The following is a 13,052-nucleotide window of genomic DNA, read 5'->3' as shown; positions in this document are numbered from 1 at the left end:
TCCCCTCTGGATTCAAATATTCTCTGTGGAATATATGAGAGTTGCTTGAGTGATTTTAGTGATCAAACAAAACACAGATATTTGAATTTTGCGGAGAGTGACCAGAATAAAATTGTGACAAAATGGCCTCACATACAACGGATGATTCAAAAGTAGTTTCAATTTTATGCAGCCTATTGTTTTCCAACCTCCGACTGGCTGCGAAATTAAAACCACAGTGAAATCTGGTGCAGGTATTTGTAGGTGTGTTGCGTAGTGTCTGTAGTAACACCGTCTATCGCGTCACTTCACTCAGTTTTGAGCACACAGTGAGCACTTACAGATGCGCAGAAAATAGTAAAGTTCCTGTATGTTTGTCCTATGTATGCTGACTGAAAGCGCTGCGTGTGAGTTCATATATGCCTGATGTACTCAGTTTATCTGTGGGTGTATCCTGTGTTCCGAGTTTTTTCTGTGTTGTGTGGTCTGTCCTGTATCCCTTTGAAGTACCTGTTTTTTTTAACATGCTGCACATTCAGTGAACTATTTTATTACTTTACGCGAGTATGTGCCATTTCGTTTCGTGGTTATGTTGTCGCTCTGTTGTGACACGGCTTGAGGTAACTATCTGTGAGTTACGTAAGATCTGGTTTGTATGAGACCGGTTGTCTTGAGGCGACGAAATTACGTTCAGATATGGACCGATGTGTCAACTCGCTAACCGCACCATTTAGTTACAGACGACAAGCTACCAATAAATGATAATGTACAGAGCGGCCTGCGTAAACGTATACTGTAAGATTAAGGTAATGACAACAACAAAAATTGTCCTTAAACCCAATTTTCGGATATTAGTTATCATTTAAAATCGCATTTCACAGATCTGAATAAAGAAAACACATTGACGATGGCACAAAGTTGCTGAAACACATTTGGATCATATAAAAAACAGTATCTTGCATAACAGATGGGTCTTACACCCAATAATTTTATCTGCAAACACAACGAATGAAAGAGTAGCAATGATGACTGTTGTAATTTAATGCTACAGCGATTATACAGAATAGTGATAGAGACAATAGAGTTGAGAGGTGGCAGAAGCCCCCTCTCATACACTCCCGGAAATTGAAATAAGAACACCGTGAATTCATTGTCCCAGGAAGGGGAAACTTTATTGACACATTCTTGGAGTCAGATACATCACATGATCACACTAACAGAACCACAGGCACATAGACACAGGCAACAGAGCATGCACAATGTCGGCACTAGTACAGTGTATATCCACCTTTCGCAGCAATGCAGGCCGCTATTCGCCCATGGAGACGATCGTAGAGATGCTGGATGTAGTCCTGTGGAACGGCTTGCCATGCCATTTCCACCTGGCGCCTCAGTTGGACCAGCGTTCGTGCTGGACGTGCAGACCGCGTGAGACGACGCTTCATCCAGTCCCAAATATGCTCAATGGGGGACAGATCCGGAGATTTTGCTGGCCAGGGTAGTTGACTTACACCTTCTAGAGCCAATCTAGGAATGGTAGAACGACGGGTTCGATGACGGTTTGGATGTACCGTGCACTATTCAGTGTCCCCTCGACGATCACCAGAGGTGTACGGCCAGTGTAGGAGATCGCTCTCCACACCATGATGCCGGGTGTTGGCCCTGTGTGCCTCGGTCGTATGCAGTCCTGATTGTGGCGCTCACCTGCACGGCGCCAAACACGCATACGACCATCATTGGCACCAAGGCAGAAGTGACTCTCATCGCTGAAGACGACACGTCTCCATTCGTCCCTCCATTCACGCCTGTCGCGACGCCACTGGAGGCGGGCTGCATGATGTTGGGGCGTGAGCGGAAGACGGCCTAACGGTGTGCTGGACCGTAGCCCAGCTTCATGGAGACGGTTGCGAATGGTCCTCGCCGATACCCCAGGAGCAACAGTGTCCCTAATTTGCTGGGAAGTGGCGGTGTGGTCCCCTACGGCACTGCGTAGGATCCTACGGTCTTGGCGTGCATCCGTGCGTCGCTGCGGTCCGGTACCAGGTCGACGGGTACGTGCACCTTCCGCCGACCACTGGCGACAACATCGATGTACTGTGGAGACCTCATAACGCCCCACGTGTTGAGCAATTCGGCGGTACGTCCACCCGGCCTCCCGCATGCCCACTATACGCTCTCGCTCAATGTCCGTCAACTGCACATACGGTTCACGTCCACGCTGTCGCGGCATGCTACCAGTGTTAAAGACTGCGATGGAGCTTCGTATGCCACGGAAAACTGGCTGACACTGACGGCGGCGGTGCACAAATGCTGCGCAGCTAGCGCCATTCGACGGCCAACACCGCGGTTCCTGGTGTGTCTGCTGTGCCGTGCGTGTGATCATTGCTTGTACAGCCCTCTCGCAGTGTCCGGAGCAAGTATGGTGGGTCTGACACACCGGTGTCAATGTGTTCTTTTTTCCATTTCCAGGAGTGTATTTCTATCTTACTCTGAGTAATTCTATTTTCCTCTCTAATTGCATGCGGTGAAAAGTTGCTATTCCTTCACATGCGGACTTCCCAAGCAGCCTCTCTCGTCATCCGGGTGGTCCGGTGAGAGGTGGGCTCTGCTGATCTTGAAAGAGTTAAGCCGACGGGTGTGAGGGAGTCGAGTGAATGCTTTCCAGACACAGACATTGTCAGTAGAGCGGCGGAGACACGCCCGCAGGGGCCTGAAGGAGCGCCTGGACTAGAGATTCCGTTACTTCGCAGAAACTTAGCGAAAACACTTTCTGGCGGGCTACTAGCGAGGCGTGGGAATGACTTGTGTACCAGGCAGTCTTGGCGGGCAAAGTCCCTAGTTTTCTGCCAAATCGTAACTGTGATTGGCTTGCTCAGAACATAACTCTGTGACGTAGGAAAATTGGCGCAGAAATTGGCGCCAAGAATCTCCATTGGTGGAATTACAGTCCTTCAGCAATAGAGTGGAATTTTCCGCCGGTTTTCGAGTTGCTGATTGGAACGTTTGACCACGGCCACTGTCGTGGGGGCGGGAATCTTCTGTGTTCAATTTGTACGGGTGCTCTTGTGGTATTCGACTCTCGCCTTTCGGTCGGAGTAGGTTACAAGACTGAGCTCTCGCTGCTCTGGACAGCCTGCCTTCCGTTGGCTGTCTAATATGCTTTTATTTGATTGTAACTGTTTGACGAAGTTGCTGAAGTTTCAACTGCAATGTAACTTTCCGAGTACAGTTGGCAATTGCGCGTTCTGCGCACAAGCGGCCTATGTTGTCTGTCTTGGGCAGTTTTGGCTAATGTTGACTGTACCTTGTTACTGTGTGACTTCGTTTGTTAAAATCAATCACTGTACCGTCAGTGACTGTGTGGCGAGCGTTCTTCGTCTCCCTCAGAGGCGCATTTGTATTTCTAGGAAGTCTTTAGTCTGGAACAACCAGACCAGGACACTTTGTTTCGGGCTATACTCGCGACATTATCATCACCACGACGGGACGTCGAAGCAACCATCCATAGCCTCCGGTACGCCAGATCGTGTTCTTGCAATTAAGAAGACAGCTTGGTAATGTATGTCCGCAGCACCGGCAGATTAGGGATGTTCCTAGGTGATAATCAGAGCTCAGCAGAGCGCGCCTGTTCGTCTTTTTCTAACTTTATTCTGTCTTGGGTGTTCATTGTCTGAGTTATCACTAATGTAGCAGCAATTAATGTTGGGTTGGCTGTGTGTCTCTCTTAAGATCTGAGTTGCAAGGAATTGGCTCCACATACCACTTCGCCATAAATGTCACAATCTAATTTAGGGACAACTTCACCTTCACAGCATTTATTTGAGTATCCAATTTGAGCCAATTTGATGTATTGTAAATGTTTCGTGTATTTTTGTTTATTATTTTGTGTTTAGTCTTAATAAATCATATTGTTATTTTGGACAGAACTTTCATTCTGTTAATCGGTAGAGCAACCCTATCATTTCTCACTACGTTAATGAAACCTTCCTTTATTGAACTTATTTATCGAATTAAATTATTGCAGGTGCCAAACTCTTTTCTACTCCACTTGCAGGGTCGATTACAGCCAGTTCGCGTTTCTTTTTAATCCATGTGCAACAGCAAAAGTCGGAGTTAGAATAGGGGGGGGGGCTTAGAGCATCATTTACATATGTAGATTCTAGAAGAATTTAGTGTTGAATAGACTGCTAGCCCCGGCACCTCGCACAGTACAGTATCTCGTCATTCCCTATTTCATGAAACTCTCAGGGTAAGCTGAATATCAAACTTACGCAGAGTATGTTTATTTTGCATTCAGTAAGTTACAGATGGAAATGACCACTTTAGTGGGAATACGTATGGGATAATTATTACAGTCAGACTGTTAAGTATGTAGTGTTCTGAAATAGTTGAGCAAGCTAAAGTACTGGATACCACAGACAAGGCTACCCGCCAGTGAAGTACAAATAACGTCATGTTACTCTCAAGTACAACAACCGGTGGGCTGTCAGACACTAGGAAAATAGGTAAGAGAACTGTTTCTCCATACCTGCTGATGTGAATGACGAACCGTTGTCGACGCCCCTGCTCAACATGTCCTGCACGGCCTCCCTGGTGCAGATGCTCAGACCCAACACGTTCACGTCCAGGATGCGCTTCCAGTCTTCTGTCTTACCAGCTGTTCAAATAGAAACAAGAGCTTTCCAGGAGAACATCCGCATGATTGCAATTTTAATATACTCGTACCTCTTACGAATGTGAGTGCAGCAACAAAAACAAGTAATAATTTTTACTCAGAACATATTCTTACATTTAGTATTTAGAATTTCTGGTAGCAGGTTGTTGCTGCACATGTAATTTGTATTTTTTAAAATTATATTTGGTGCCCTGTCCATTGTGATGTTCATTTAAGAATTTATATTTGTTTTTGTGTCCTGATTCATTTCCATAGTGCTTTTGATGGCTGTATAATCTGGAGAACTAATGCGTGATAAAGAGCAAAGCTTCCCTATAAATGATAAACTAATGTTCATCGCGTGTCGGTGAGCGACCCTTTCTTGACCTTGAATTGTTCTGTTACGTTGTAATAAATGGCACCAAGATTAATGAACGCAGTTTCAGCGGACGCTTTTTCTCATGTCACCTCCCTTTTCGGAGTCCCCTCTCGGAGATCCGAATGAGGGAGTATTCCGGAATGGAGAGATCATCATGACACTTTTTGAATTACAGTTGTAGTGCTCCAGTCGCAGACGAAATCGCCGGGTCTTCAATGCAGCTTAACACAAAAGGAAAGGAACACTTGGATTTAACGCTCCGTCGACGATGAGATCATTACAGACGGACCACAAGCGTGGGTTGGAGAAGACGAGTAGGGAAATCGGTGGTGCCCTTTCCAAGGAATCATTCCGTTTCGGGAACTACAGAAAACTTAAATCTGGATGGCCGAGTGTAAACTTGAACCGTTGCTCTCCCGAATTCAAGTACGATGTCTTAACAATACACCACCTCTCTTGCTAGCTCAATAAAAAAGTCATGCAGTCATGATTAGAGCATCGGAGGAAACGAATGTGTGTCAGGACTTAACAGAGTTGTGTTGTGTAGCCGTAAGCTGAATATTATTTTTCGGTCGCTACAAATGGTTCCTTGGTAATGTAAGCAAAATCGTTTCTTTCGTGTAGGGCTTGTATACGTTTCTTCCTGTAGGATAGGCATCACCTTGAAATTACAGCGTTTACAATACGAAGTATATATCAACGTAATTTAAAATTTTAATAGCGGCAATTATTTATTTACAACTTATACAAAATAGATACATGTTTCAGAGTTTTACTGTCCTTCAGAGCAGTCGCCAGCATTGTGTATAACCCGTTGCCAACGATGTGGATGTCGTAGGACTACTCTTAGCAGCGCCTGTGAGCTCATAGTTCGTGTAGAGACCTCTTTGCCCGACGAATCTCTGTAAAAGTTCTGAAGTGAATGCCATGAAGTGCTACCTTACCCATAGGAATCGAGTTGAAGTCACACGGGCTTACGTCTGGGAAGTGTGATGAGTGGTACAGCGCTTCCCAGCCTCATCGATCGAACAAACCACTCACAACTTGCGCCATATGGACTTGAGCATTGTCCTTCAAAATGATGGGCGCGTCCAGCAAAAAGTGTCACAGCTTGTTTCTTTAAGCTGGCCACAGGCTGTGTTCCAAAAATGAACACATTAAAGAAAGAAGCGGTGACACTTTCTGTAGGTCACACTTATCGTTATGCAGGACAATTCTCAGGTGCATATGGCGCAAGTTGTGACTGATTTGTTCTATCGATGAGGCTGGAAAGTGCTGTACCACACACCATTACACCAGGACTTAAACCCTTGTGGCTTCAACTTGACTCATAAGATGGAGGCACTTCATGGCATCCGCTTCACAACTGTTACGGTGATTCGTCGGGTAAATGACTGCTCCACACGAATTGTCAACACAATTGGCACTGCCAAGCACATCCTGCGACTTCCATATCGTTGGCAACGGGTTATACACAATACTGGTGACTACTCTGAAGGGCAGTAGAATACTGAAACATGTACCTATTTTGTATAAGTCCTAAATAAAACAGGTCCAATATTAAAATTTCAACTGTCGTAAACTCTTATTTCTACATACACATCTACATAACATCTCTACAATTCTTGAGTGCCTGGCAGAGGGTTCATCGAACCAGCTTCAGACTCTTTCTTTACCGTTCCACTCTCGAACAGGGCGTGAAACAAATGAATAATTAGATCTTTCCATACGAGCTCTGATTTCTATTACTTTTATTACGCTGATCGTTTCTTCCTATGAGGGTTGACATTAATAAAATATTTTCACACTCAGAGGAGAAAGTTGGTAATTGAAATTTCGTGAAAAGACGTCGCCGCAAAGAAAAACGCCTTTGTTTTAATTACTGCCACCCCAACTCGCTCGTCATACCCGTGGCGCTCTCACCCCTACTTCGAGAGAATGCAAAACGAGCTACCCTTCTGTGGACTTCTTCGTTATCCTCCGTAAATGCTGTCTGGTTAGGATCCCATACCGTGCAACAATACACTGGCAGAGGACAGACAAGCGTAATGTAGGCAGTCTCTTTGGTAGACCTGGACATCTTCTAACATCTTGGTTATTAAAAACAAAAATGGCTCTGAGCACTATGGGACTTAACATCTGCCGCGCGGGATTAGACGAGCGGTCTGGAGCGCTGCAGTCATACATTGTGCGGCTGGTCCCGGCGGAGGTTCGAGTCCTCCCTCGGGCATGCGTGTGTGTGTTTGGCCTTAGGATAATTTAGGTTAAGTAGTGTGCAAGCTTAGGGACTGATGACCTTAGCAGTTAAGTCTCATAAGATTTCACACACACACACACACACACACACACGCTTAACATCTGAGGTCATCAGTCCCCTAGAACTTAGAACTACTTAAACCTAACTAACCTAAGGACATCACACACATCCGTGCCCGAGGCAGGATTCGAACCTGGGACCGTAGCGGTCGCGCAGTTCCAGACTGAAGCGCCTAGAACCGCTCGGCCACTTCGGCCGACTATTAATAACAGCTTCAGCTGTATTTTGGTTCTTTATTACTGTACCACTACCGGTTTTGTGGCATTAGAGCCACATCTCCAGGTGACATATGATTAAAACATTAGAGCGGAAAAGCTCTGATCTTTCTTAACATTAGTGGTCCGTCAATGCAAAACACCGCTAAAAGACGGTATGTCATGAGTTAAAAACTGCCAAATTCCAATATCCATAACATACCGTCTCTTAGCGGTGTTTTGTACTGACGGACATGGAATGTTGAGAAAAAAGATCCCGAGCTTTTCCGCTCTTATGTTTTAATCATATGTCACCTGAAGATGTGGCTTTAACGTTATGAAACTGGTAGTGGTACCCTAAAGGACCAAAATCCAGCTGAAGCGGTTATTAATACCCAAGATGAAAAGTCATAGCCGCTCGGAGTGGCCACTTGGTTTAGGATGTTATGTCAAGCATTGCGCGGCCCCTCCCGCCTGAGGTTCGAGTCCTCCATCGGGCTTGGGTATGTGTATTTTTCTTAGCATAAGTTAGCTTAAATTAGTTTAAGTAGTGCGTAAGTCTAGGGACAGATGACCTGAACAGGTTGATCCCTTAGGAATTCACACACACAATACCCATAGCTATGGTTGCCCCACATATAAGGTTGTCTGCATCCTCTAACAGTTCTCTAATAAAATGCATTCTGTGGTTTGCCTTCGCCATAACATCTTCCCTATGGATGCTTTTTATCTGGGTAAGATTATTTGCACTTACTGTTCATTTCGTGATTGGAAATCGTACGTTCTTGTACTGTACTGTATCACTACGTTTGTTATGACATACGCCTATATGTCAATTCTGAAACACCGTCTTTAGATACAAAAATTACACTTCACTACAAACGCGATGAACTCTAGATGACAGAAAAATAACATAAAAATATATGAAAACTAATTCATCGTGCCAACATTAGTAATTTCGAACCGACTCTGGTGAGGAAAGTAAACTAAAAATAGTTTGAAGTTTTTCTTTTCAGTTTGTGGTGAAATGAACACACAATGCTAGTTGATGGCAACTGATTTGAAATATAGAATGAACTGCCGGCTGGAGTGGCCGAGCGGTTGTAGGCGCTGCAGTCTGGAACCGCGTGACCGCTGCTGTCGCAGGTTTGAATCCTGCCTCGGGCATGGATGTATGTGATGTCCGTAGGTTAGTTAGGTTTAAGTAGTTCTAAGTTCTAGCGGACTGATGACCTCAGAAGTTAAGCCCATACTGCTCAGAGCCATTTGAACCATTTATAGAGTGAACTATTCAAGAACTGTTACTTTTATTATGGAAAGCAAGAGGCTTTGAGTTTATATATCGTTAGGAGCCTAACGCTTTTATTCAAGAAGCAGAAGACTAGAAAGAATGATTTAAAAACCTTCGCTGCTGTGTTACTTCTAAACACGTTCAAAGCTGATCATGACTAAGTAATTGGTAGAAATGTTCCGGTTTCATACGGATGCAGAATATCAAATTAATTGAATGTGTGATATTTTCTTGCAGATAAGTAAGGGACCCATATTACATTAGGAAAGAGTAGCAACTGCAGCCATGAAGCTGCAGGGTTTCGTAGATACTTTTCGGAGGACAATCGCATACTTACACGTCAGATCGCTGTCAATGCCCAGGCCAGCGTTGTTGATTAAGATGTCGACCCCGGACAGGTTTTCTTTGATCCACTTGAACGCTGCCGTGATGCTGCTCTCGTCTGCGACATCGCCCTGAATCGCGTGCAGTTTACCAGGGGCATCCTTTAGTGCTAATGCCTGAAACATATATAAATAAATAATAAAAAAACAACGGATGAAGCTGTTGACTCACAGGGTTCAAGAGCCAGAGCCGAAAGGAACAGTAGCGCACAGTTCACAACAGGAAACTAGTAATGATGAAATGGCTCAAATGGCTCTGAGGATTATGGGACTTAATTTCTGAGGTCATCAGTCCCCTAGAACTTAGAACTACTTAAACCTAACTAACCTAAGGACATCACACACATCCATCCCGAGGCAGGATTCAAACCTGCGACAGTAGCAGTCGCGCGGTTCCAGCCTGTAGCTCCTAGAACCGCTCGGCCACTCCAGCTTGCAATGATGAGATGCCGTATGCATTATTTTAGTCAATGCTTCAAGTGAACACTTTATCGTGAAGGTACTTAAAAGCTCTGGAGCCATACGATATGTCTCACCCGAACTGCATCCTGTTTTCACCACTACGTGCTCTTAAGGGTAATAGTAGTAATTGATACCGTACAAAATAAAATTCATTAAGAAACATTACTCCAGACAATGAAAACACTCCCATCTTAGATTTAGTTACTTTCACAAAACTCAGTTCTTGGTGAAACAGTACAGGAAGCAAGCACAAAATGTAATCGGGCTTTCCTCTCTGTCACAAAGTTAAACGTCCAAGGAAACTGCAGTTTGGTAACAGCTCAGCTACTCTCTTTGTACTCAGTTTTCCAAAGCATTAGAATTCGCAAACATACACAGAGTGAAGGTCGGATTCAAAAGTGAAATGAAACAGTTTCCACTCTTAATAACTTTACTTTGTCTTGACCACTTTTTTATTTTTCATCAACCTTACGAGTTTTGACTTTCCGTCATTTTCAAAGGCATTGCTATGTCAGTCACATAAAAACATTAGGTACATTGCATCACGTCAAGATTCTCGAGCACGAGATAAGTGACATAGCAATGCCTTTGAAAATGACGGAAAGTCGAAATGCGTAAGGTTGATCAAAAATAAAAATGTGGTCAGAAGATAAGTAAAGTTATTCAAAGTGCATCTAGACGGCTGCGTCATCTCATAGCATTTTCAGGCAAATTGCCACTTTTTCCACTCAGGTCTCCATTGACTTACGAAGATTACAACTGCCACTAATATACTGAGCAACGAAAGAAACCCAGCAATCCGGTAATGGTTTCTGTTTACAGAAGTTTACATTTCTTCATCAGGGGAAGCTATTTGGAGTAGAAGGAAACGAATAGGTTGTTTACTCATCGTAGATATGTCTATGTTTCGTAACGGAGAAGCAATGAAAAAATGTTAAACAACAAATATAACGTCAATAGCGGAAAAGGAACGCTACAGTGATCGAAATGGCACCCAAAATAATGAAAGTAGGGACGAGGGGTTAAAAGTAGAACAATGTTTGGGGAAACACAACAGAACAAATGAAGCAAGCCTGCTCTCCAGCAAGCAAAAGAGTACGGTGGCAAGAGGGACATCTGGAGCAGACTCCTGTGCATGAAAAGGTTTCTGTTGCAGAATATCCTTTCTTGCATCGAATATTCACATAGAAGTTACTGAAACTATCCAACTGCAGCACAGTACTACCTAATAAAAGGAGAGCATGAGGAAAACTCAAGGGAAACGAAAGAGGTAATAATTTAAATGCAGCATCACAGAAGGAAATTAAAAATTAGAGCACAAGTAAATGAACTTATAGGTGGAACGAATTCACTTGCAAGGAAATGTAACAAGAGCACTATCTCAGATGGAACGGCTCGTTTTAAAATTCGGTGTCTGTCTCACCACCCATGAAGGTCATTTACACGGAAATCACCGTATTAGTGAACAGTCCATGTCTGAAAGTTGGGTATAGCAACAGAAGGCGCTGAAAAACTATATTGTATTACCAACATTTATGTCCACGAGGTTGACGAAAGCCGCAACGGAGGTATTATTTGGCAAAAAACTAAACATTTGCTAGATATGATATAAAATGTCAACATACACTATACTCATGGAGTCATATTTCCCAAAATAGAAGTTTCCATGTTGTGCAGATTCTTCCCGTACTCGTCACTGCACTGAAAATTTGGTATTTCAGCGAATAATTAAAACAGAGGTGAATGGAATAGTTTTCAGACTTGACAAGGACAACGTCTGGGAATACTATTTCAATTTCGATTTATCCGCACCGCAATGGTACAACACCAAAGGACGCAGTTATCACACCTCAAATAATGGAACAGGAATATCAACTTCGAAATCAGAATATCTGAAACGCTTATAATAACATAGCTCTATATCTCGGTGCAGAAAGTTGGTTGCTGGTAGCAGAGTGGATGTGGATGGTGAAATATCGATCATTTAACGTGACCCACCGTTTGACAGTTTTCAACAGTATAAAATCGACAGCAGATGTGGCATAAATTTTGTACTGCTTAAAGAAATGTGCATCCAGAGGCTAACGGTACCTGGTTGTCTTTGCTGGCAGTAGATTTAACGTAGTACGCTTGTTGCAAAACATCCTTCATTCAGACTGTAGTTTTTGTGTACTGATCAGAAATCACAAAGTAATAAACCTCTCTCACCAATGAGGTCACCAAGTACTGAATGTAGAGAGCTTTGCTTGTGCTGTTTGTTCATTTTTTCCAATTGTACTCGCTCGCCATGGATGTTCCGTGTACACACTACTGGTAGTTTCTTTGCAGCCCAAACATCCCCCGTGTTTTTTCCAAACAAGTGTAAAACTTGTCCGCTAAACCATGGCCCCAACCATACCCATTGTTTAACGGTGTGTGGACGTATGAGCAGACTTCACTTCGCCAGCTGATTTTTCCCCCCTGTGTGATAGCGTCGAAGAAGATGGTAGTTAATAAGAATCTGCGCTCTTTCCTTATGTTTTCGTCTTTAATGAACATGCTCTATCTGCCACAAATGTTCCTGTTGTCTGCGTAATGGTATGGGCTTCTTCCATATCTTAGCGAGTCACCCCTAATCGAAATGTTCAATTCTTCTTTGAAGACACTCACATAATGCTAACGAGCTTTGAAGTCTTCCGAAAGAACAACTCTAGCCTCTTCCAGAGCCCACACTTGAAGGTGTGACAAGCTATACTGGGCTTACATTTCAGCAAAATAATGTCCTCCTGCACTTCGTGAGCGTTTGCACTGTTTGTATTCCAGGTTGGCAAACACTACCTTCGCCAGAAGGGACGTCGGATCACTCCCTATTTGAAAACATTTGGAGCACTACGGGCAGGGACTACCAACCAGCTCGGTATTTTGACCACATAACGCGCCAATTGGACGGAATAGACAGAATTTGGCATGATGTCCGACAGGACTTCGAGCAACTCTATCAACCAGTGTCAAGCAGAATAATTGCTTACATGAGGGCCAGAGGTGGTCTCAGGCATTGTTGACTTGCTCAGTTTGTGAAGCACTTTCTGTTGAATAAATAATCAAATTTTCCTGAAACTGTAATCATTTGTTTGTCTCTGCATGTACGAGGGTTGACTGGAAAGTAATACCTCCACCTTCGTAAGTCTTCAATAATTGGTAGCATTGGTATGCGGCAGCTAGTGACTTGTTCCGTAGCTTCTTCTCTACAGCTCCAGTTGGCGAGAAGCCTTAGCATTCAACGGTTGTGTTGTTACAGTGTAAATATGGAACCCTGTGCAGACGGTCGGTCAGTGCGATTTAAGCAGCGTGCAGTCATTGAATACGTGACAGCAAAAGGTGTCACTCCCAAAGGACATTCACCAGAGAATGAAG

General features: G+C 43.8%; 1 pseudogene; it reads right to left on the bottom strand.

The window, feature by feature from the left end:
* The window catches only part of LOC126335727 (dehydrogenase/reductase SDR family member 11-like), a 33,735-nt pseudogene that overhangs the window by 11,701 nt on the left and 8,982 nt on the right, over nt 1-13,052 (bottom strand).

The sequence above is a fragment of the Schistocerca gregaria genome, chromosome 2 (genome assembly GCF_023897955.1).
Source record: "Schistocerca gregaria isolate iqSchGreg1 chromosome 2, iqSchGreg1.2, whole genome shotgun sequence".
Lineage (NCBI taxonomy): Eukaryota > Metazoa > Arthropoda > Insecta > Orthoptera > Acrididae > Schistocerca > Schistocerca gregaria.
Note: the sequence above shows the minus strand (reverse complement) of the source record. Positions and strands in the feature narration are given on the sequence as shown.